This window comes from Pinus tabuliformis, chromosome 8 (assembly GCF_031772625.1).
Source record: "Pinus tabuliformis cultivar Carrire ecotype Pingquan chromosome 8, CPIR1, whole genome shotgun sequence".
NCBI lineage: Eukaryota > Viridiplantae > Streptophyta > Pinopsida > Pinales > Pinaceae > Pinus > Pinus tabuliformis.
Window position 1 is genome coordinate 122500685 of NC_142294.1, and position 26181 is coordinate 122526865.

The window sequence follows — 26181 nt, forward strand, 5'->3', positions numbered from 1 at the left end:
AGAGGGAGCACTTGTCAGCGACAGAGGGAGTTTCAACATCAGGAGTGTTTCTAGCCTGATGGAGATATCAAAGTTGGGAGATCAATTATTTACTTCTCAGCAACTAAGTTGCAATGCAGCAGTTAGCAGTGGTAGTGCTATGGGCAGCAAGATGCAGCATGATGAGAGGGGTTGCAGTGCAGATGCCGCAATGGCAGTGGCAAGGCCATGGGCATGGATGCAGAGGGACTTGCAGTACGAATGCAGCAGTGGCAGAGGCAGTGGCAAGGCCATTGGTAGCAGTACAGGATGCAGCAGTGCAGAGGATGTTGGGCAACAGGCCTAGCATCGGCACAGTGACTGATGCCTGATGATTAGAGTGATGCTCAGTGAGGAGTATTACTAGAGCACAGTCCTCGCTAAGAGAGAGTGTTGATTTGGGGCAGCATCGGATGTGCTCTAGCCACGAAAATTGGTGGAGAGGTTAAGGCACATGAGATCTCCAATACCCAGAAAGGGTTTGGGCGGATTCTAAACAGTTTAAGAGATATTAAAATAATTAATATTTTTAATGGAGTCCCTAACTCTAAACTTAGGGAAAATAAAATATTAATGTGAATTAATATAAAACTGTGTTAGAATGGTCCAAAAGTCATGGATCAAGCCAGATCTAATCTTAGCCGTTGATTAGGGACTTAATCTCGGCTGTTGATTTGTCAACGAGAAAAGTATAAGAGGAGGCTTGAAGGTCACTTGGAGAACACACCAAGAGATCAAGATTTCGACTTTCTGGGGTTGGGTTTGCTGAGAAAGTTGAGAGAGTGATCTGGAGTTACAGCTAAGGGGCAGTAAATACAGAAGCGGAGAGGCAGAGATAGTATCGGGAGGATCAGTGCAGCATCCAGGAAAGTTGATGCAGAGGGCAGAAGTCGAAACTGCCGAGAACAGCCGAAACTGCCTGAACAACCGGGAAAGCTAACACAGAGGGCAGAAGCCAAAACTCTCGAGAACAGCCGGAACTGCCCAGAACTGGCGAGAAAGCTAATGCAGAGGGCAGAAGCCGAAACTGTCGGGAACAGCTGGAACTGCCAGGAATCATCAGAATTGCCGGGAAAGCTAACGCAGAGGGCAGAAGCCAGAACTGCCAGGAATAGCCAGAACTATCGGGAACTGTCCGAACTTCCGGGAAAGCTAACGCAGAGGGCAGAAGCCAAAACTTTCGAGAACAGCTGGAACACCTGGGAACTGTCGGAACTGCCGGGAAAGCTGACAAAAAGCGCAGAAGAGGCTGATGCAATCCCTAGACGTTGATGCTAGGGTTTCTCGTAGGGCAGATTGGAGCTGAGGAGTTGCTGAAGTGTTAATCTGGGGTTTCAGCCGAAGCATCTGTCTCCGAAAGAGAGGTACTACTGCCGAGATTTTTCTCTGTTGGGTGAGCCGGATTTGGCACTCAAATTGTATTCTGAAACTGCTTAATAAATCAAACCCTCAGATTGTTGCATCGGTTTTCCCGCATTGGGTTTTTATGGGGACATTAGTCCAAAAATAACAGTGTCATTTGTGTGCTTGTTTATGTTTCCTTCAATTGACGATCTGTAATGTGTTGAGCATGTACTTGTGTTTATTTTCAGTATTTACATGGTAAATAACTTGTTAATTAATCAGAACAAGTAGGAAGGAATAAATCAGAAAGTACATGGAGGGTTTCTAACTGTTAGACTTAGAAACTTCAACATAGCTTAGCCTTTGTAGATTATTGTACATATACAATTGGAATTTTCTTGATTAATTTCATAGCTAACACTTGGTCTGTTCTACAGCCCTCTCTAACTTGTTCTTGTGGAAGCTTGCGGGATTCATTGTTTGAAACCTTTGACAAGTTGTGTGCAGGACCTTGGGCTCTCACTTCAAGACTAGTTTGCAAGAGAGGTCGTGGGTTGTTGTGAGGGATCCTAAGTTTTTCCTCAAGGACCTGTTACCACTCAAACTAGTAGGGATCCTATAGAGCAACTACTAGGTCAAGGGCAACAATGGAGTGATAGCCCACTGTCACCTCAGCTAAGACTCCCTGCTCTTTATGGACTTCCACCGACAGGAGTAGACACAGTACAAGGGGAATCACTAAATGAATGGATCAACACAAGGATAAAGAGTGATTCCTAAGACCTATTCACAAGGGAGACTCAATTATATGGCTTTCTTGCTCGAGAAGCAAAGTGATATGCTCTCTAGGAATGGCTAAGGGGATTCTCGAAGCTAGGGCTTGGAAATGTATCTTGTAAAGATGAGTCATATGCCTAGAAATCCTTATGGAGACTTGGTCTTTATGTGACTTTGCAAAATTGGAGTTGTAAAGTTGTGGGACCACACAGGGCCAAGTGGACCCAAAATTATGTCAAGGAAATGGAATTGATCAACCAAGGAGGGGCTTGACATAATTAAGGAAGAGAAAAAGATCAAAGGACAAATTTTCTTTTGAGATTTAGATGCAATGTTCCTCATGAGGTCACTAACCCAAAATCAACCTAGGGCAAGAAATGGTCTTATGGCTAGGGCTTCCTATATCTCAGGATTCCATGTCGAAATTGCTTGAAATTTGGAGGACCTCTTGAGCAAACTACAGCGCAGTAGTGGACCAATTTTCAAGGGTTTCGGATGTTGCAGGAAACATCCCCCCCCCAACAGATCAAAAGCCCGAAACGCGATCCGTGGGCAATCTGCCCTCTAAAACGCGTTTCGGAAAAACCGAAACGTGGATCGAGCTAAAAAATACGGTTCCTACCATTTCAGAACCGTATGGCCCAATCCGTGTTTTGATTTTTCCAAAACGCGTTTTGTATGGTGGATCGGTCATATGATCCATGGTGTTTTCGGGTCAAATCCGTACGGATCGTTCTTCGCAGGGCAAGTGGTCGTTTCCGCTGCGCGGGGCACAAAGCAGCACATTTTTTTTATTTATTTTTTTCCTTTTTTTTTGTTTTTCTTTGTTGCGGGTGGGTCCACCTTGGGTTAGAGTGAGGAGTGAAGGGATTAAAGACCCCTTCATCTCTCATTTGCTCACTTTTATTTTATGAGAGCTTGGAGAAGAGAGGAGAGGAAAAAGTGAGGAGAGCTTGGAGGAGTGAAGGAGGAGGAGCTAAGAGAAGCTGGAGGAGCTTGGACGAGGAGTGAAGGAGGACTTCCATATACAAGAGCTAAAAAGGTAAGTGCAAACCCCAAACTCCCTCATTTTTTTGGCATTGTTTTTTGTATTTTTCTCCTCCCCCTCCTACTCTTTCCCATTCTTTCTACTTGCTCATTTAATTGCAGGTTGTCCACCGCCTATATCCATATTCCAAGATGGTGTTCTTTTGGCTTCTATGTATCATTCCACTTTTGGTTTTAATGATGGCAAGGGGGAGTAGGAATAGAAGGGAAGAAGAACAAGATGATAGTGGTCCCCATATGAGTGACCCAATGTATGATGAGGAAGAAGGGTTTGAAGAGGAAGGGGATGAACCTCAAGGGAACACTGAAACATTAGAGGGGAAAGTTGCATTAACACCCTTGTGAAACTTTGTGACCAAACTTGAAGAGGTAAAGGGTGATGGAAGCTACAAATTTTTGTGCCCTCATGGTTGTCATGGAGGAAAACCATTTAGTGCTTCACATACCCGTGTGAGGAGGCATCTTTGTGGGGTGATGGACAATGATGATAAAAAAGGTGCTACGAGGATACAAATTTGCCCAAACATTTTAGCTAAACAAAGAAGAAAATACATCCACATAGAGGAGGTTACACAACAAAAAAGCAAGAAGCAAAAAACTCATTTTGAATCAAGTGCAACCTCTAGATTTGGTAGTTCATCTCCTCATGGTACTTTTGCAAGCTCTAGAGGTTAAAGAACAATAGGGGATTTCCTGAATGTTGCTGGGAGGGATGATGTGGATGGAAAGATAGTCTGATTTCTTTGTGCTTGCGGTGTACCATTCAATGTGCTTCGCTCTCCCTATTGGCATGAAATGGTAAAGGCCATCAATGAAACCCCAAAAGGATACAAGTCCCCCAACTATGAGAAAGCTAGAACATTGTTATTAGAAAGAGAAAAAGCAAAGGTTCAAAGAGCTTTGACACGTTTTACAAATGAGTGGGTAGATTGTGGGGTATCCATTGTATCAGATGGGTGGACAAATATTAGAAACCAACATTTGATAAATGTTCTTGGTGTTTCTACTAGTGGTACAGTATTTATTACATGCCATGACTCCTCCTCCATCAGTGCATCTTCCCAAAACATTGCGGATCTCCTATTGCAATCAATCAGAGATGTTGGTACGAATAATGTGGTTCAAGTGATCACAGATAATGCAGCGAATTGTAAGGCAGCAGGAAAAGTTATTGAGCGTACTCATCCACACATCTTTTGCTCTGGGTCCCTGGTTCACACATTGAACCTTTTGTTGATTTTTACTGTACCTTGAACAAGTGGTTTTCCATGGGTTAGTCTTTACCTAGGTAAAAGTGTCCAAAATAATTCTTTTCCTAAGTGTGACTTTATAAAGCAAAAGTGACTTTATAAGTGGTAAAGTCAATGTTAAATTATAAAGTGAAAAGTGACTTTAGACATAAAGTACAATGTGTGTACTTTATTTAATTGGTGAGTTAAAAAATAGAAAGTGAGAATTAAATGCACATTTATTCTCATCCCTTGATCTAAATGAATCTGAGCCATTAGATCTTAGGGTTGCCCAAAAGTCATTTAGGGAAACAAAAGGGGAAAAAGAAAAGTGAGACTACATTCATTCTTCATGAGCAGATTGGAGAAAGGGGACTGAGAGCTGGAGAAAAGTTCTGATTCTGCTAAAGGAGAAATTTGTTGAAGCAAGTTGAAGGAGTGATTTATGGGCAAAGTTGGGCATGGAAATCAAGGTTTAGAAGATAGCAGAAGGTACAATACGAACAGCATTGAATGTTGTGAGCTGCATGTCGTTCGAGATAAGTTTTTGGAAAAAAAACAAAACAAAAAACAAAAAATGAAAAAAAAAAATGCGTACAGCTCGTACAGCGGTACGGAAATCCGTACAGTCCGTATTGTCATATCCATACAGTACATATTTTCAGCTTCAATTGGGCATTGAAATTGAGGCAAATTGGGCTGAAGAGATAAGTTTTATTTTGATGTTTTGTTTTGTCTGCAAATATTTTTCCTGAACTTGAAAGATAAATAAATTTGAAGAGCTCTCTAACAGGTTTTCCCCGGAGAAGATTGAAGGGGTTTTGCGTGGGTCTAAGTTGACCAAAAATCTGTGTATTTTTATGTGTGTTGCTAGTCTGGTTATGTCCATATTTATTTCCAACATGTCTTGACAATCCCGTGTGTTTTAATCTGAAAATTTCATTTCCAGAATTCTATATGTTGAATGTATGTTTACAGGAAAGGACATTTAACTGAATGGGAGTGATAAGGTGAAATTACAACCGGGTTGGGATTGTTGGAAACTTTTTTTAGTCATCAAATTTCAACATGGTAGCAGAGCGACACGCTGAAAATTGTAGTTTGAACAGCCGATAGTAGTTTGGGACAAGAAACAGTGGTTTGGACAACAAACTGAATTTTTGGACAGCAAATTCAGTTTGGACAACAAACTGATATTTTGGGACAACAAGGTGAAATTTCACACAGACTTAACTTTTGGGACAGCAAGGTGTGCTGGAAAGTTCATTTCTCTATTTTCTTGGTTTTGTAAATTTTGGACAGCAATCATGGCCATATTCTTAAGGATAGAGGACAGACTAGATGGGATATCCAACTATGCAGTTTGGAAGGATAGAATTCAGACAGTGTTTGAGGATGCAGCAGTTTGGGACATAGTGCGGCAAGTGATTGTACCTCCTACTGCTATAGATGAACTTGTTGAATTCACAAAAAATAATGCAAAGGCAAAAAGGATTTTGATGGATAGTTTGAAGGACCATGTGGTTCCTCAGGTGAGAGGAAACACATATGCATATCAAATGTGGCCAGCTCTAACCTCTCTCTATCAGAGTACCAATGAGAGCAGGAAGATGGTACTCAAAGAACAATTGAAGAACATCAGGATGACAAAGGCTAAAAGTGTAGTTCATTATCTTAACAGGGTCAAACAGGTACGTGATGATTTCACTGCTCTTGGTGAGACAGTTGCACCCACAAAGTTAGTCAGGATAGTTGTAGCAGGACTTCCTAAGTCTTGGGAGGTCTTTGGAGATGTTGTTACTTCTAGGGAGAATCTTCCCAATTGGGACAGATTCTGGGATGATTATGTGCAGTATAAGATACGTAAGACTGGCAGTGGTGGGGTGAAGATAACAGATAAGGAGGATGTAGCCTTGACAGCCAGGGGGAAGAACAAAAGGAAGGCGAAGAAAGGGTCCTCGTCAGATGGGGCTAAGGGAAAGGAGAAGAAGAAGATGAAAGATATGCATATGTACAAAGTCAAATGTTGGGAGGGTCCTCGTCAGATGGGGCTAAGGGAAAGGAGAAGAAGAAGATGAAAGATATGGATATGTACAAAGTCAAATGTTGGGCATGTCAGAAGATGGGACACTATGCTACTATGTGTCCTGAGAGGAAGAACAAGAAGAAGAAGGGTATTGCAGCATCAGCAGAGGTGGAGCAGTTTGCTTCACAGTTTGACCAGGACTTTGCATTTATTACTTCCACATTTAGTAGGAGTACATCATCCGATGTGTGGTACATAGACAGCGGGGCTTCCCGCCATATGACAGGTGCACGGGAGTTCTTTTCAGAGCTTGCAGAGAGGGCACTTGATATTGAGATTGTACTAGGAGATGACCGCACTGTGAGAGTTGTTGGTGTGGGGACTATGACCTTTGAGAGGGAGTCTTTGCCTCCTTTGAAGGTCATGGATGTTTTGTATGTTCCGGGGATGAAGAAGAACTTGATTTCAGTGTCTGCTATGGAGGAGAAGGGGTTTGACATCACTTTCTCAGGAGGGCAGGTATTGATGCATCCCAGGGGAGCTTCCATCACTTCGGCCAAAGTGATTGGAGTCTGCTTTAGGAAACTATACAGGTTCAGTTTTCAGTCGACAGGAGCATTGGTGAGTAGCACATCTGGTAGCACTCACACTAGTACCACCAGTAGTAGAGACTTGTGCGAGTTATGGCATCGGAGGATGGCGCATATGCATCATGGAGCTTTGAGAGTACGGAGGGAGATCACTACTAAAGTTCCTGATTTCAGTGTCGAGCATTATGAGGTTTGCAGAAGGTGTCATTTGGGCAAGTACACCAAGTTACCATTTGTTAAATTATGGTATGTTCTATGCTTAAGAACAATTTACTTCAAATCTTCTTATTAGCCCAATATCAATTTCAGTATTGCAATCACATCAACATGATAGTAAAATGCAAATAGAACATAAATGTAAACAATAGAAGACAAGCCAAGACAAGAGACACAAGATGTGGCACCAGCCAGGAACAAACCCCAATGCAAGGAAACCCTTTGATCAATTCTTCTATATCCTTCAATAATTCAACAGAGAGAGAGAGATAGTACAATATCACAAATTTGTGATTTTACAACAGCAGCAATAAAACCCTAACCAGCAATGACAACGCTGGTCAAACAGTTGCCAAATGTCCTCAAGTCAACCTAGGAGAACTCGGTCTCCAATAGCAATGATGGGCAGCCCAAAACAGTCCACAAAATAGGGTCAAACAGCAGTCAATGCAACTGTAGCTCTACGATCAACCCTAACCAGTCAACGTTGGTCAAATCCATGGTCAAATAGAGGTCAACGTTAGCTGATTTGAACTGCGCCTTGCATGGAATAAGCTCCCCACACTAATCCGCAGTCAAAGGTACCCTCACACTGGTCAACGCAGCTGAAACAGACCTCCTGCACCTCGATCAACCCAAGTCAACGCTGCCAAGACAGAATTGCGTCCTCCTCCTTCCCACGAGAGAGAGATTTGCTCCTCCTACGCATACCCAAACAAGCTAGGAGAGAGAAGAGATGAGAAGATGAGATGAGTGTCATAATGGCTTAAGGTATCCTCCTTTTATATGCCACGTTGAGGATACGCTAGGGATGTAAAACACTATTTTGCTTGTTGGTCGACCTTGACAAATTGTCAAGAAATACAAATAAATTCATATCTCCATGAATACATGTCGGAATCGGATGATCATTAGATCAATCCTCCACCTCTCGATGAGAGGAATCCAAGAAAAATATCAGCTGCCATAAATGAGGTGAAATGAGGTGACCCGCATGGAGTTTGGCTCTAGTTTCCAATTTTAACACTCTCTCTCAACTAGGAAGTACCCCAAGCCCCCCGAAGCCAAATCTCAATGTATGCATCATACAGGACCCTCATAAGAGGGTCTCTCCACGACTCCTAGTCGTTCTCAGAAAGTCAAGAATTTGACCTTTCCGAGGAGCTTCGTCAAAATGTCAGAGACCTACTCATCAGTCCCAATATGATGGAGCCTTATTGCTCCTCGTTGTACCATATCCCGGTTAAAGTGGTACCTGATATTGATGTGCTTGGAGCAATCATGAAATACAAGATTCTCAGATAAACTAATCCCACTCTGGTTGTCACAGAGGATCACGGTAGTATCCAGCATATGACCACACAGCTCACTAAAGAGCTTCTGCAACCAGATAGTTTCATAGGAGGCCATACTTGCAGCAATGTACTCGGCCTCAGCGGTGCTCAAAGCCACCGACTTCTGCTTCCTGCTCATCTAGGAAATCGAAGCAGAACCCAAAGAGAAACAGCACCCGTAAGTGCTCTTTCGGTCCACCACACTACCTGCCCAATCAGCATCGGAATAACCATGTAGCCTCACATCTCCGGCTGTGTATCTCAATCCATGAATGATTGTGCCCCGAAGTTATCTCAGTAGATTATTGGCTCAACATGTTGACTGCAAAACATATATCTGGACGGGAGTTCACCAAGAACATCAATGCTCTTATGAGTTGACGATACTCAAAAGCATTTCCCAAAACAGGTCCAACAGCACTACCGCATAACTTCTTGAAGTTAAGCTCCATCGGGGTAGTCACGAGCTTGCAATCTACCATACCAAATCTCTCCAATATTTTCACCACGTATTTTCCTTGAGATAGCAAAATTTCTCCTGGCTTTTGCCAGACCTCCAGCCCTAGGAAATAGTGCATCAGTCCTAAGTCCTTCATCTCAAATTCGGAAGCCAAGTCCCTCTTACATTTGTGAATGAGAGGGTATGCACCTGTCATAAAGAGGTCATCAACATACAACACCAGTATGAGAGGCTTATCATCTTCAACCTTAAAGTAAAGGTTCAGATCGGTTGCACTCCTAGTGAATCCCAGCTTCATCAAATAGTTATCGATCCTCTCATACCAAGCTCGAGGTGCTTGCTTCAGCCCATAGAGATCTTTCTTCAACCTGCATACATGAGATTCTCGATTATGAATCTCAAACCCCTCGAGTTGTTCCACATAGACTTCTTCTTTAATCGAACCATGCAAGAACGCGGTCTTGACATCCATCTGATGTAGGTTCCATCCTTGCGAAGCAGAAAGGGCTATGATCGAGCAGATGGTGGTGTATCGGGCAACAGGTGCAAATATCTCATCATAATCTACACCTTCCTTTTGAGAGAAGCCTCGAGCAACAAAGTGAACCTTATACTTTTCAGCACTCCCATCAGCTCTATGCTTGATTTTGTAAAGCCATTTCGAGGTGACAATTGTTTTGTCCTGGGGTCTGGGTACCACATCCTAGACATCATTCTTCATAATGGACTCGTATTCTTCATTCATAGCATCCTTCCATACTTGATGCTTCATGGCTTCTTCGAACAATGAAGGCTCATTTTGAATGATGGTGCTCATAATGGTTAAGTATCCCTGATACCTAGTCGCCTTCTTACTTTCATGGAAAGTCCCTCTGGGTGCAATATGTCTCTCGGCATCTTCAAGAGTCCCCCTAATCCATGAGGGCCTCTTCCTAGAAGAGGAAGTCTCTTGTGGAGGGGGATCAATAGGATCCATAAGTTCTTCCACATCGGGCATTGTCTCATCTTCCTTCTCATCCGGCTTCCTGGTGTCAACTTCTTTATCTTTCCTTAGAATAGGAAGATTGTCAACCTTGCTAAGAGCCATATCTTTGTCAAAGGTGACATCATGACTTATCTCAACTTCCCTTTGACCAGCCACATAGATTCTATAGCCCTTAGAAGTTTCACTATAGCCCACAAAGATTCCCTTCTTACCAGATGCACCCAATTTGCTTCTTTTCTCTTTCGCCACATGAAAATATACAGGACTTCCAAAAATTCCAAAATGAGAGACATCAGATTTCTTACCAGTGAACATTTCTTCGAGAATCTTGGAATCCAATGCTTGATGAGGGCATCAGTTTTGAACATATACGGTGGTATTCATAGCTTCGGCCCATAGAAACTTCGCAAGCCTTTCATCATGGAGCATGGCACAAATGGTTTCCACAATCGTACAATGTTCCACAGGGACGCGTCACCAGGGTCGGGTGCGTGCACCCTTCGCACCCAGGACGAGGGGACGTCTCGGGAAACATTTCCCCACATCCCCCTTTTGGGGAGACGCAGGGGGGACGTTTCCCAAGTGTGGGGGACGTGACTCCCCAAAAGGGCGTCCCCCCTCAAAATGGGCTATGTGTCCCTCCTTAAATTCGCTTGTAAACAATGATTTATGACAGGGGAAACCTAGTATTTGACCATATTGCCCTACTAATGCTATGCAATTCATGGTAATGTTAAATTCTTAAAGTAAAAGTGACATACTCCTTTATCTTTCATTTTCATCCTTTTACTTTAAGAATTTAACATTACCATGAAATGACTTTAGGATGTTTGAGAGTGGTTCCGACCTCATTGGATTTCATATGGAGAAAGTAGAATTTTAGATCTCACTCAAAATCCAGCAGACTTAACAGTTCTTTAGGAATTCAGGATTTGATGGATTGCAATGTTTCCATTGCATTTTGTCATGTACAAGGGTATGAAATTAGTATTTAATCAAGAGCACCAAGCCCTCTTAGTACTTTAGAGTGATTTTTAGACTCATCACTCCACCGTTTTTGAGTTTTAGTTATATCAATTTACTATCCCAGTCTTCAGATTTCAGTATCTATTATAGTATATTTTGCTTAGTACTAATTAGATTCTAGAATGATGAATGATTAATTTTAATTTTAAATCAATTTAGAATCTAGAATGATGAATGATGAATTTAATTTTTAAATCAATGTAGATTCTAGAATGGTGATAATGAATGATGAATATGGATCACAGTATTTCATTATTGAATATCGTGGTCTAAGGATGAAACATGTATGTATTAGTAAGGATGATGAGTATGGATCAATGTATTTTATCATTTAATTCAATTATGCATGTAATATGTATCATTGTATTTACGCTTTCATTATTGAATATAAAGTTGAAATATATATATATATATATATATATATATATATATTAAAAAAGAAAAAAATTATATAACCCGACGTCCACCCGTCCCCCTTAAATTTCCCTAAAATTTGAGGATACTCCCACACATCCCCCTTGTGTGTCTCCCCGCTCCCGCGTCTCCCCATCCCAGAGTCTTGGTGGAACATTGCAATCGTACGATTCTTCCTTTCCACCACACCATTCTGCTCAGGAGTGTATGGTGTTGTGGTCTCCCTCTTAATGCTAGCTTCTTTGCAAAAGTCGTGAAACTCATTGGATTCATACTCGGTCCCATTATCAGTCCTTAAAATCTTGATCTTCTTCTCGGTTTGATTCTCGATCAAGGCTTTGAAGTGACAGAACCAGGAGAACACTTCATCCTTCTTTTTCAAGAAGTATATCCAAGTCTTGCGAGAATAATCATCTGTAAAAGTGAGATAATATAGATATCCTCCCAAAGAATTCATGGGCATCATACCAGATATGTCGAAGTGAACCAACTGCAAAATGTCGAAGGTCTTGCTATGGCTTGAGGGGAATGGTCCCCTTTCGAGATTTCCTTCGACACATCCTGGACATACACCTTCATGCTCTATTTTGAACTCGGGCATCCCTGTCACCATCTGTCTCACATCGGGTTGAGCCTTATAATGAAGGTGAGCAAACCTCCAGTGCCATAGTTCAGACTATAGAAATGTGTCGCAAGACATGACTCCCAACAGACTTCCTCCAACTTGATATAAAGAGTCAACCCGAAACCCAAGGGTAAAAGCATCTTTAAAATTCTTTTTCCATACACGTACCTTGCCATCGATGAAGGCCACCTTGTAGCCTTTGTCTTCCATTGTTGAAATGGACACTAGGTTCTTCTTGAGATCAGGTACATACAAGACTTCTTGCAAATGGATCATGTTACCCTAATTTAATTTAAGAGTAACATTCCCTACTCCCTTTACGGGATAGGTGGAATTGTCTCCAAGAATAATCTCCAAGTTTGTCTCCTTCTCTATCAGATTAGAGAGAGCTTCCTTGTAACCAGTGAAGTGCCTTGAGGCACGACTATCAATGAGCTAATTGCCCAACGAGTCCAAAGGAGAGGTAGTGGAGAGGGCTGATATAAGATAATACTCATCCTGCTTATTTTTAACAACATTTGATTCATACCTGGAGTTCCTTACTTTCTTGGAGGGTTGACCACTTCCTTGATTTCACGCATTCCTCTTTCCTTTGCCATTGAACCTGCCATTCCTTTAATTGTGGTTGGAGTTGCCACTGGAGTGATTTTGATCATCATCATGTGATGTGTCCTTTCTATTTGGAGTCTGGACACTCCCTTGCATAGTGGCCAAATTTATTGCAAGTGAAGCATCTTCCCTTCCTTCCACCCTTCGATCCGAGCTTTAAATTGAAATGACCTTTAGAACCCAGAATTATTTCTCCTTTTGGCATGAGAGGAGAAAGCAGTGGGGTTGCCTTTGCTTGAAGGCATTTCCTGTTCCACCATCCTTGTCTCTTCTTGAATGCATCTCGCCATCAATTCTTCAAATCCCAGAATTCGATCATTGTTGAGAAGAGTGGTTCTAAATATATACCATTCGGATGGGAGCCCTCTAATGGTAGTGATAGTTAGTTCCCTGTCAGAAATGACTTCTCTAATTGATAGGAGATCATTCTTGATCTCAATGATCCTTAAGAAGTAGGATTGAATATCCTCGTCCTTGCCCTTCTTAATATCCTTCACCTTATTTTTGAGGAACAAACTTTATTTGCATCACTAACTTTAAACAAGCTTACCAGTCTATCATAGATCACTTTGTAGGTGTTCAACTCGGAAATGTAGGCCACCAGACGCTTGTCAATTAAGTCCTGGATGATCTTCTTTGCTTTGACTTCACCCTTAGTGTACTTGTTCTTTGTAGCAACGATGCACTTGATCGAGGCTCCGTAATTCTGCCCCTCACATAGTCCAACACTTCTTGCTCTTCCAATGTCAGATCAAGAGACATGTTCCATCCGTGATAGTCAGACTTCTATCAAAGCCTGTCTTCGGTCGGGAAGTGTAATCAGGAACCCATGAAGCCTTTTTGATTTTCCAACTGTCTTCGGTGATTGCTCTTGCTCTTGTTTGGGCTTTGTCTTCACCTCAGGTCTGTTACCATGTTAAATTATGGTATGTTCTATGCTTAAGAGCAATTTACTTCAAATCTTCTTATTAGCCCAATATCAATTTCAGTATTGCAATCACATCAACATGATAGTAAAATGCAGATAGAACATAAATGTAAACAACAGAAGATAAGCCAAGACAAGAGACACAAGATGTGGCACCAACCAGGAACAAACCCCAATGCGGGGAAACCCTTTGATCAATTCTTATATATTCTTCAATAATTCAGCAAAAAGAGAGAGATAGTACAATATCACAAATTTGTGATTTTACAACAACAGCAATAAAACCCTAACCAGCAATGACAAGGCTGGTCAAATAGCTTCCAAATGTCCTCAAGTCAACCTAGGAGAACTCGGTCTCCAACAGCAATGATGGGCAGCCCAAAACAGTCCACAAAATATGGTCAAACAGCAGTCAATGCAATTGCAGCTCTGCGGTCAGCCCTAACCAGTCAACGCTGGTCAAATCCGTGGTCAAATAGAGGTCAACGTTAGCTGATCTGAACTGCGGCTTGCATGGAAGAGGCTCCCCACACTAATCCACAGTCAAAGGTACCCTCACGCTGGTCAACACAACTGAAACAGACCTCCTGCACCTTAGTCAACCCAAGTCAACACTGCCAAAACAGAATTGCGTCCTCCTTCTTCCCAAGTGAGATCCCAAGTGAGAGAGAGTTGCTCCTCCTACGCATACCCAAACAAGCTAGGAGAGAGAAGGGATGAGAAGATGAGATGAGTGTCATAATGCCTCAAGGTCTCCTCCTTTTATATGCCACGTTGAGGATAAACACTATTTTGCTTGCTGGCTGACCTTGACAACTTGTCAAGAAATACAAATAAATTCATATCCCCATGAATACATGTCGGAATCGGATGATCGTTAGATCAATCCAACACCTCTCAATGAGAGGAATCTGAGAAAAATATCAGCTGCCATAAATGAGGTGACCCACATGAAGTTTGGCCCTAGTTTCCAATTTTAACACCATTCCTAGCGAGTGACAGCAGATCTACAGGTATACTAGACTTGATACATACTGATGTTAGTGGTCGTATGTCTCATGTGTCTTTGGGTGGTTATGAGTATTATGTTATATTCATTGATGACTACTCTAGGAGGACTTGGATATATTTCCTGAAGACCAAGGGTGAGGCCTTCAATCGCTTTAAAGAGTTCAAAGCTCTTGTGGAAAAGCAGATAGGTAGGAAGATTCGGGTCTTGAGGTCAGACAATGGTGGTGAGTACACCAATGGTGGGTTTTCTGACTTCTGTGCACAGGAGGGCATTAGGAGAGAGTTCATGGTTCCTTACAACCCCCAACAGAATGGGGTGTCTGAAAGGAAGAACAGAGCTATTGTTGGGGTTGCTAGAGCGATGATTCATGATCAAGGATTGCCTTTGTTTTTGTGGGCTGAGGCCTGCAATACTGTTGTTTATCTTCAGAACAGGAGTCCTCACAGAGTATTGGGGAATATGACTCTAGAGGAGGCTTTCACTGGAGAGAAGCCTCATGTGGCACATCTTCGTATCTTTGGATGTCTCACATATTCTTATATCCCCAAGGAGCAAAGGACGAAGCTGGAACCCATGGCAGAGAAAGGTATCTATATGGGTTACAGCGAGACTTCGAAGGCCTATCGGATCTTCATTGCTTCTAAACAGAGAGTGGTGATTAGGAGGGATGTGAAGTTCGAGGAGGAGAGGGCCTATCGGACATTACGGGAGTATGATGAGAGAGAGTCACAGACTTCTCCTCAGCAAGGAGGTCAAGTACAGGAAGCAGGGCCTCAGGGTTCTGGATTGACTGGTACAAGAGGTACTTCAGTGTCAATGACATTTGAGGCACCAGTGGCGAGTTCACGGAGCACTTCTTTAGGGAGTCCACTGGTACAGAGTTCACATGGCACTTCAGTTGGCTGACACAGGCACAGGTGCCAGTACAGGTTCTTCGAGGACAGGTGCTGGTACAGACAAAAAAGGGTCAGTTGGCAGACCTTCAGGTTCACCAGACTGGGGGGCAAAGGATGAGGTTCCCTATGGGGAAGCTTCTTAAGGGAAGAGGAGGCCCAAGTGGCTTCAAGACACCTTAAAGGAAGCAGAGTTCATTGGTCCTCCGAAGAGGGTGAACAGGGAGTGTGTGCCACCTAAGCGATTTTGCAGTTATGTAGCCAAGGCTACCAGCATTGTTGACTCTGAGCCTACTAGCTATGAGGAGGCTGCCAGCCAGGAGGTATGGAGAGAGGCTAGGGTGGAGGAGTATGCCTCTATCATTAAGAACAATGTCTGGGAAGTGGTGCCTAGGCCCGAGGGCAAGTCAGTTGTGACTTCCAGTTGGCTCTACAAGATCAAGCATGTTGCGGATGGCAGCATTGAGAAGTTCAAGGTGAGGTTGTGGCTAGAGGGTTCTCACAGATAGAGGGAGTTGACTATGATGAGACCTTCGCTCCCGTAGCTCGGTACACTTCTATCTGGTCCCTTATTTCTATTGTTGCAGAAATGGGTTGGCAGATCCATCAAATGGATGTGAAGACCGCATTTCTGAATGGAGTTATATAGGAGGAGGTGTATGTTGAGCAGCCACAGGGATTTGAGGTACTTGGGCGGGAGACTCATGTATGTCGGTTGAGGCGAGCACTCTACAGACTTAAGCAAGCTCCGAGAACTTGGTATTTGAGGATTGATACTTACTTGCAACAGACGAGTTTCACGAAGAGTGATGCAGATCCGAACCTATACTACAATGTTGTAGGGGATGATCCGTTGATTCTTGTGTTGTATGTTGATGACTTGTTCATTACTGGGGCAAAGAGACTGATTAGTGGTTGCAAGGAGGATCTTGCTATGGAGTTCGAGATTAAAGACATTGGGTTGATGCATTACTTTTTGGGGCTTGAGGTGTGGCAAGGGGAGGGGCATATCTTTCTAGGGAAGGGGCAGTATGTTGTAGATGTGTTGAGCAGATTTCACACGGCAGACTGTAGACCCATGTCTACACCTACGATCACCAACTGGAAGAAGCTTCATGCCTCAGATTCTAGTTTGGTGGATCCCACATTGTATGGGCAGCTTATTGGGTCCTTTATGTATCTGGTCAACACTAGGCCAGATATATGCTTTGCAATGAACACACTTAGCCAATTCATGGTTGAGCCCAGGAAGGTGCACTGGGTAGCTGCAAAGCACATTCTTCGCTACGTGCAAGGGACTGTTGATTATGGTCTGGACTATAAGCAGGGAGATGAAGTGAGGTTGGCAAGTTACACAGATTCAGATTGAGCAAGTTGTGCTTCTGACAGGAAAATCACTTCAGGGTGTTGCTTCGGATTGGGTTCAACAGTTGTGTCGTGGTTCAGTTGAAAGCAAAAGTCAGTTGCCTTGAGCTCTTCTGAGGCTGAGCATATGGTTGCTAGCCAAGCTAGTTGTGAGGCCATTTGGCTTTGCAAGTTGTTGTATGGCCTATTTGATCACGAGTTGAGACCGATGGTTATTCACTATGATAATAAGTTGCATTAAACTCACGGAGAATTCAATGTTTCATGACAGGTCAAAACACATTGACATCAGATATCATTTCATCAGGGACTATGTTCAAGGGGGCAGTGAAGCTGGAGTATATATCAACAGATGAGCAAGTGGCCAATGTTCTCATGTAGTCCTTGCCAAGAGGCAAGCATGTCCATTTCAGGGACAAAACGGGTGCAGTGAGAAACACTTTTCTCGGTAAGAGGGAGTGTTGATTTTTAATGTACCTTGGACAAGTGGTTTCCCATGGGTTAGTCTCTACCTAGGGAAAAGTGTCCAAAATAATTATTTTCCTAAGTGTGACTTTATAAAACGAAAGTGACTTTATAAGTGGTAAAGTCAATGTTAAATTATAAAGTGAAAAGTGACTTTAGACATAAAAGTACAATGTGGGTACTTTATTTAATGGGTGAGTTAAAAAATAGAAAGTGAGAATTAAATGCACATTTATTCTCATCCCTTGATCTAAATGAATGTGAGCCATTAGATCTTAGGGTTACCCATAACTCATTTAGGGAAACAAAAGGGGGAAAAGAAAAGTGAGACTGCATTCATACTTCATGAACAAATTGGAGAAAGGAGGTTGAGAGCCGGAGAAAAGTTCTAAAGGAGAAATTTGTTACAAGAAGCTGAAGAAGTGATTTCTGGACAAAGTTGGGCATGGAAATCAAGGTTTGGAACACAGCATACAGTACGAACAACATTGAATGTTGTGAACTACACATCGTTCGAGAGAACTTTTTGAAAAAAAATCCGTATAGTCATTTTCGTAAAGTACATATTTTCAACTTCAAGTGGACACAGAAATCGAGGCAAAGTGGGCACGGTTTTCAAGGAGTTTAGGCTAAAGAGATAAGTTGTATTTTGCTATTTTGTTTTGTCTACAAATGTATTTTTCCTGAACTTGAAAGATAAATAAATTTGAAGAGCTCTCTAACAGGTTTTCCCCGGAGAAGATTTAAGGGGTTTTGTCTGGGTCTAAGTTGACCAAAAATTTGTGTGTATTTTTATGTGTGTTGCTGGTCTGGTTATGTCCATATTTATTTTCAGCATGTGTTGACAGTCCCATGTGTTTTAATCTGAAAATTTCATTTCCAGAATTCTATATGTTGAATGTATGTTTATGGGAAAGGGCATTTAATTGAATGGGAGTGATAAAGTGAAATTAAAACTAGGTTGGAATTGTTCGAAACATTTTTTAGTCATCAAATTTCAACACCTTTTGATGCATGATATTGTGAAGCATAAAAAATGTGGGTGGATTAATGAGCTTTGGTTAAAATTGGCAACTAGGGCCAAACTCCATGTGCGTCATCTTATTTATGGCATCTGATATTTTTCTTAGATTCTTCTAATCGAGAGGTGTAGGATTGATCTAAAGATCATCTGATTCCGGCATGTATTCATGAAGATATGAATTTATTTGAGTTATGTGACAATTCGTCAAGGTCGGCCATTAACCAAATTACCCCCATCTATCCTCAACATTGCACTATAAATAGAGGTGGTTTGCAAGTCATTTTAGACACACCTCTTGTGATCTATTCCTCTCCACTTTTTTGGGTTTTGGTGGAAGGAGATGCCCTAGCCCTAGACGCTGTCATGGAGGAGTTCTATACACAGTTTCTTATACGCTGCCATGGAGAGCCCTAATTACAGTCAGGGAGAAGCACTAGACATGAAGGAGAAAGGGTCTTCTAGGAGTGCCTACGCTGCCCTAAATTACAGTCAATGAAGCAAGTCTTAATAGCAGTCATGAAGGAGAAACTTTAATGCTGATATAGAGACTTTAATGTAGTCGTGGAAACGCAGCAAGGAGAGGCTAAACGCAGGTCTATATGAGACCCTAAGACGTTGTCCTTAAATGCCCTAAACACTGTCCTAGGTGAAGTCATCTAGACGCAGAGGAAGGAGGGTCTTGTTATGCCCTAGCCGCAGAAAATAGGAGGACTAATGCAGCCCTATAAACGCAGTTGAATGACTGTATAAAGGAGACCAAATTTGCTATGGAAGACAGGCCTTAAACGCTGTCCAGAAAGGGCTCCTATACGCAGTCAATGTATGATCTAATATGCGCTTAAGGAGAGCCCAGATCTGCTGATGTATGAGGCTCTAAATCTGCAGTCTCAAGAGGCCTCTATGCCGCCCTAGTCGCAGTCCTCAAGGGTGACCCTTACACGCTATCTAAGGAGACTCAGAGCAGCCAGAGGAGGGTCCTAACCGCAGCACTTACGGGTGCCCTAGGACACAATCAATGAGTGTTTTATATGCCGCAAAAGGAGGCCTGTATATGCAATAAAGGGGAGGCCTTAATCCACAGTAGAAGGGAGCATCTAACCACTATCAAAGAGACATAAGAAGAGGCTCCTATCCGCTGTCCTGAAAGTGCCCTTAACGCAGGCCTAGGCGAAACCATTACTTGTTGAAAAGAGAAACCTTAGCAGCAATGAGGAGGTCTAGCCACAGGCTTATGGAAGACCAATGAACTGTCTCTCATCCACAGCTAGAAGGGTTGCTAAATCACAGCGAAAGGAAGCTTCAGCATAGCTGTAGGTGACAGCTCACTGCTGTAGATGTTAGCACTATGATAAAGGTTGTTCCAGGTATGGGAATGCTTGCAAGTGGAAGTCATAGTCATAAGGTAAATCTCAGATCTTGTAGGGCTGGATTCAAATGATTGGATGCTAACATTCTGAAGCATTGATGATTATAAAGACAGTTACTTCTGTGTTGCTATGTGCTAGGCCATAGGCCATAGCATCATAGAAAGGGTTTCTTAGAACTTCTCTATTGGACGGTTGGGAGATTATGAAGGAAGATTAGTACAGCCTCAGGTGCCCTCATCAGATCAGCAGCTCTTCACTGTCAAGGGACATGCTACAGTACTATCATTGGTTGAAGACTGTCATGGCAGTTCAGGATTGCATCTCAGAACTGTCATCATTAGTGGAATGACTATCTTGCTACTGTTGTCATAAATATCAGTGTTATGTATTTGTACTCTCTCTCTCTGTTGAACTACTGAAGATTATAAGAAGATTTTATCAAGGGTTTCCGCACATTGGGGTTTGTCCCTGGTTGGCACCACATCTTGTGTCCTCTTGTCTTGGCTTGTTTTTTGATGTTTATGTTTATGTTCTATTTGCACTTTACTATCATGTTGATGTGATTGCTGATTTGAATATTGTCATTGAGCTAAAAATGAAAAATTGAAGTAAATTGCTCTCAGCATAGAACATACCTAAAATTTAACAGCTTTACAGGAGAGGGAAGCAACTCATTAAATTCATCACAAGGCATACAAGGGTAAACTACTTCAATGGCACTTACTCCATGTTTCAGTTGCTTAAACTTGCAAAAAAAATATTTTTCAGTTATTACCTCGCCTTGAGGCGCCTAGTGAAGGTGAGACAAGCTTTAACTAATATGGTGAATCATGGGAGGAAATTAACATTGATAGAGATGATGCTAATGTAGCCAACAACACTATACTTGACATGTACTTTTGGTCAAAGGTTAAATATGTTTTGCAATTCACCAAACCAATTTATTACATGATCAAGTTTGGAGATTCAGATCGACCAATAATTGGGGAAGTGTATGAGCAAATGGATAGCATGTTGGGGCAGATTAAAGACATTGTTGAGCCTAGAGATATCACCTTGTGAAATTATATTCGTGCAGAGGTGGAAAACCGATGGGAAATGCTAAATGTTCCATTGCATGCATTAGCATATGTTTTGACACCTAAATACTATCATCTATCATGGCTTTCAACACCAACACCTGGGGGGGAGCAAGAGAAAACCACACCACGTTCAAGAGGTTCACAAAAAATATATGATTGCATTGAGTAAATTAGTCCCTGATGAAGAGGAGGTTGTCATGGTACGGAGACAGTTGAGCAACTATACACTTAGCACTGGTCCATTTGGGAGCATGCATGCAATTAGAGATCAAGAGACATTTTCTTCTCTTGAGTGGTGGAACATGCATGGAGGTGCTACTCCACTTCTACAGACTTTAGCATTGTGGGTGCTATCACAGGTGGTAAACACTTCTTTTGCAGAGAGGTGTTGGAGCTCTTATTCTTTCATCCACAGTGTTAAAAGGAACAGGTTGAGTTTAGACCAGGCAAAGAGTTTGGTTTATGTTCATTACAACTTGCGATTGTTGTCCCATTACTATGATGATGCAAAGACTAATAAAGACCTTAAGGTTTGGGACAGGAATCCGGAGGAGCCCAATTTGGAGGATGGAGTGTTGCGATTAGAGCAATTAGAGGATGCTCTTATCCAAGTATGTCCATTGTGGTATGAATTTTGCTTATAAAGCATTTCTCTAATTCTTGTTTTTAATTTTTTTAGTTAACTAGTGGTTTTTTTTGGTATGAATTTTTTGAGCGATTCTAGGATGATGATGATCGAGTTGGGATGCCATCCCCATCTTGTCCCTTGGTTCCCACATTCCATGGTTCAACACCAACAGCAGGGGGATCATCTTCATCAGTTTCAATTGCACAACTTCCACAGGCACCATCTTCTTCATTGCCACGACGTGGAGGCCCACCGCCACGTTCTCTTCGTGGTGGAAGGAGGAAAGATTAACAGATATATTCACAATTTACTACTTTTGTCATAGATTAATCATTAGACTTGTAGGCTTGTTGTGAATAAGAACCTTTTTGTCTTGGCGGTGACCAAGTGACCTATTTTGTAAACCTTATTATTTGAATTTTGGACATGACAAATGTTGACAGTTGCTCACTTGCTAGATAAATCATAATATGCTCTATGTTTTATGTTTTATAATATGCTTAAATGTTATGTTTTATAATATGCTTAAAAATTTGATGTATGTTTGTAATTGCTAAAATATAGAAGGTTGATGCTCGAATAATTAATCATGATGTACAATCGAATCATGGATGCCATATCTATCTTGATTTATGTAAAAATATGCATGTTTTCATGTCTTCTACAAATAATTTGGTATTTGGGATGTTTGTTTTGAATATAAATGCAAAAAAAAAAATATATATATATATATAGTAGACACTTTGCTTCCTGGATTTTTGGAAAATGACGCTTCCACATCCTTGCTTCCAAAAAATGACCCCGTTTCGTCCCCGCTTCGTGCAACATTGGTCCTAGGGGACCTTCCGAGGTTAGCCCTAGAATTGGAAGAAATGAAGGAAAGAAATGTTATTTTGACCACCAAAGGGATACGAGCATCAATGCCTTATTACTTGGGCTTAATGGAGTCAACATACACATAGATCATAAAATTTGTGAGCTAAGGATCCCTAATTGATCTTTGCTAACCTCTCTAAGGGCAGCAACTAGATCAATAGAGATATATACTTCAAATTTACGAAAGAGACAAAGTTTCGAGTTCTTTAACCTAAGAGGTGCCTCAAGGAACATTCGCCCAATCCCTCAAAGGTCAACGCATGCATTTAATCACTTATTCAAGGACCCAGAAGAATTTCGCATTACATTTAACCCATACAAGAATAAAGATAACAACATACATGTTGTTAAGCAGTAAGATAACAAGAATAGCATCAAAATTTCGACTTACATGAGAGAGAAAGTATATCCATTTATCAACTTTGCACTAGAGAAGCTCCAAAGACAATAGCAAAATCCAAACATCGTAGTGCATCAAGAAAAGCGCCAAAAAAATTTCACAACAAAAAGTGTGAAAATCTCATAAGAGATATTAATCCAATCCAAGTGATGATGATCAAAATGAATCCCCACACTTCTATTTATACAATCGCTAATGAGTTTGATTTGCCTAATTTGGCCTAACTGAGCCCCAAATGATAAATTAATGTGCAATATAACATCCCTCGGTGACAAGCCCACCAAGATAGCTCAAAAACATAATAATAAGCCTCTCAAGAGGGTAGAATGATCAATAAAGTGAGTCGTTGGGCCTTTGAGGAGGCCTAATGAAGTCCTGAGTGTGCCATGATGCAAGAATGGACCTCAAACATGGTGGACAAGGGTTTGACCCCTTGTTTTCCACGCAAATCCTTGTGGTGTCCCTAAGTGGGTGTGAGGGGCACAAGGGAACCTCATGCATCTCCAAATGGATTGAAAATGCCTGTAGACCATCTGTAAGGACTAGGGTGATGACATAACCCTCATCTAGACCCTGAATCATCTGCCAAGTGTATGGTGCAAGTGTGGAGTCGGTTGAGCACGGTGAACCAGGTGCATCATCCTCATCCAAAAGGTGGAGCACAAGCAATCAATAAGCGGTATTGGAGATCCGAGAAGTACTCTCTGCTATGGTGGAGGCCCATGGCTATCAACACTCACCCTACAAGTGCTAATGTGGCCCTCTGGAGGGTTAGGACCCCGTATAGGGAGACCAAGCCCCAAATGGAGACCCGCCTGCAATCCTGCATAATATTCAATGCGTCCCCTTGCCCTCCAATACAACAAATCATCAGAGCAATCAAGTAAAAGAGCTTACAAGTCATGGAACCAATGGGGCACTTCATGGTGGCATGCCCTTCCATAGTGGGCTTTGGCATGTACAAATGTCTCAAAGCTCAATAAGGGGATTAATCAGAACCCTATTAGATGGTATCAACCACTAAAGGGGGTGACATGTCCATGGTACATCCCTCAAGTGTTAGGGGGCAAATGATATGATGATGGAACAGAGTGGGGACCAGGGAATCATCTAGACCAGTGTTGTGAACATCGCGATATTTTGAAAAAATCATGCTTTTTTCGAGCCGACAATTTTATCGACCGATAGCATTGGTGATTTTTTCCAGTTGGTAAAAATCATGATTTTTTCCAGTTGGTAAAAATCACGATTTTTACCAAAAAATTGCGAGTCGAGGGGTAAAAATCGCGGGCCACAGAAACAACGAATTTTAAAGGCAATTTTCAAAAAAAAATTGGTTCATTTTGCAGACAGAGAGCTAGAGTGGGAGCTAAGGAGGAGGAGAAGTCATCTACAAGGACAAGAGAGGAGAAAAGCGAAGGAATTTAGCATCCCAAGCAAAAAAAATCAAGTTTGGAACAAGTTTCTTCAGCAAATGGTGGTTTTTAGGTATGGGCATCAAATTTGACCCATTTTTTTGTTTTTTCTTGTTTTTCCTTAGGTTTCTATCACCCATTTATTTTCCATGATTTTTGTTTGGATTTGAGTGTGATTTTTTTTTTGTCATTTTTGTTGCATTTAGGAGAGGGTATTTTGGGTCAAAAATGCAAAATCTTGATTGTTAGTTTTATTTGTTTAATTTCTTCTTGTGCCCTAGTTTTTTTCCATCATCTTTGCTTGGGTTTGAATGTGTATTTTTTGTCATTATTGTTGCATTGAGTATAGGGTTTTTTGTCAAAAATTCAAAATGTTGCATGTAAATTTTAATTTCATTTGTTTAACTTGCAATTCTTCTTGTGCCCTAAGTTCAAACTTCAAACTTCACTCTTAGATTAAAACTCAAGATTTAACAAAGTTACAAACATGCCAAGGAAATTGGACCCTCTGTGGGAATTTGGTGAATTTGATGGAAGGTTTGACAAATCAAATTTGATTTGCAAGTTATGTGGGCATCATATGACAGGGGGTATACAGATTTAAGTACTACCTTGCACAAATTCCTGGACATGAGATAGGGCCTTGCTCAAATACAAATCCAGAAATCATCCGAAGAGCCCTCAAATCATTAGAAGAAATAGAGACAACCAAATTGTCCAAGGCAACGCCGAAGAGTCAAATAGCAGAGGGTGGAGTGTCAGGATTTGGAGGTGACCATGAGAGGGGTACTAGTTCTACTTCACCATCAACATCTACACCCAACCCCATAGCTACCTCATCATTTGTTGTTCCTAGAACCACACCTGGTGCACAACCATCTATCTCATCAGTTATTAAAAAAAGGGAGAAGAAAGAAGTTGACAAATTGTTGGGCAAGTTTATTCTTTGGAGTTATATTCCTTTCAGTATTGCCAGGAACAATCCATTTTTCCAGCCCGCGATTGATTGATTTTCTATTGTTGGCCCACGGTACAAAGCCCCTTCATATGATGACTTTAGAGGGTGCATTCTTCAATATGAAAAGGTTGACTACACTAAGAGATTGGAGATGTTTAGGGGATCATGGACACATATAGGATGCACTATGAATTCAAATGGTTGGACCGATCAAAAGCGTAGATGCCTTATTAACTTGTTGGTTAATTGTCCCAAGAGGACAATGTTTATGAAATTTGTTGATGCATCTGCACATATCAAAGATGCACAGACGTTATGTGATTTTTTGGACGTGTTCATTCAGGAGGTGGGTCCACAACATGTTGCCCAAGTCATAACGGACAATGCTACAAATTATGTTGTTGCTGGCAAGATGCTTATGGAGAGGCATCCTAACTTATTTTGGACGCCTTGTGCTGCAGACTGCATTGATTCGATGTTAGAGGACATAGGAAAAATTCTTTTTGTCAAGGATATTGTTGAATCATCAAAAAGCATTACAAAATTTATGTATAATCATGCACATGTGCTCAATATGATGAGAACATTCACCAACAAGAAGTTGGTGCGCCATGTCATTACACAGTTTGCCACTAGTTTCATATCTCTTCAATCCCTCCTAAATTCTATGTGGGATGTGAAGAAAATGTTTATTTCAGAGGAGTGGTGTGCTTTGTCATATAGCCGCAAACCAAAGGGAGAGGCCATAAGCAAGTTAGTTTCATACCAAGAAAGCTTCTGGGGGGAGTGCAGGAGGTGTGTAGCATTGCTAAACTTTTGGTAAAGGTTATTCGATTAGTTGATGGAGACAACCCTGCAATGGGCTACTTCTATGAGGCCATGGATAGGGCCAAAGAAGCCATTTGGAGCTACTATGATGATAAGGGGGATGAGGGGTTTGAGAAACAGCAACTACTATGGGAAGTAATTGATGAGCGATGGAACAATACACTCCATCGTCCCATTCATGTTGCAAGGATCTACCTGAACCCTGCATTTCCTTACTCCTGTGGTTTCTTATTTGATGCT

At 41.6% G+C, this 26181-nt stretch overlaps 1 protein-coding gene across 4 annotated transcripts in view; it reads right to left on the minus strand.

Annotated features, from left to right (window-relative positions):
- Positions 1–26181, minus strand: part of LOC149234433 (transferases, transferring acyl groups) — a 415828-nt gene that overhangs the window by 228816 nt on the left and 160831 nt on the right. The gene's annotated exons all lie outside the window — the stretch shown is intronic.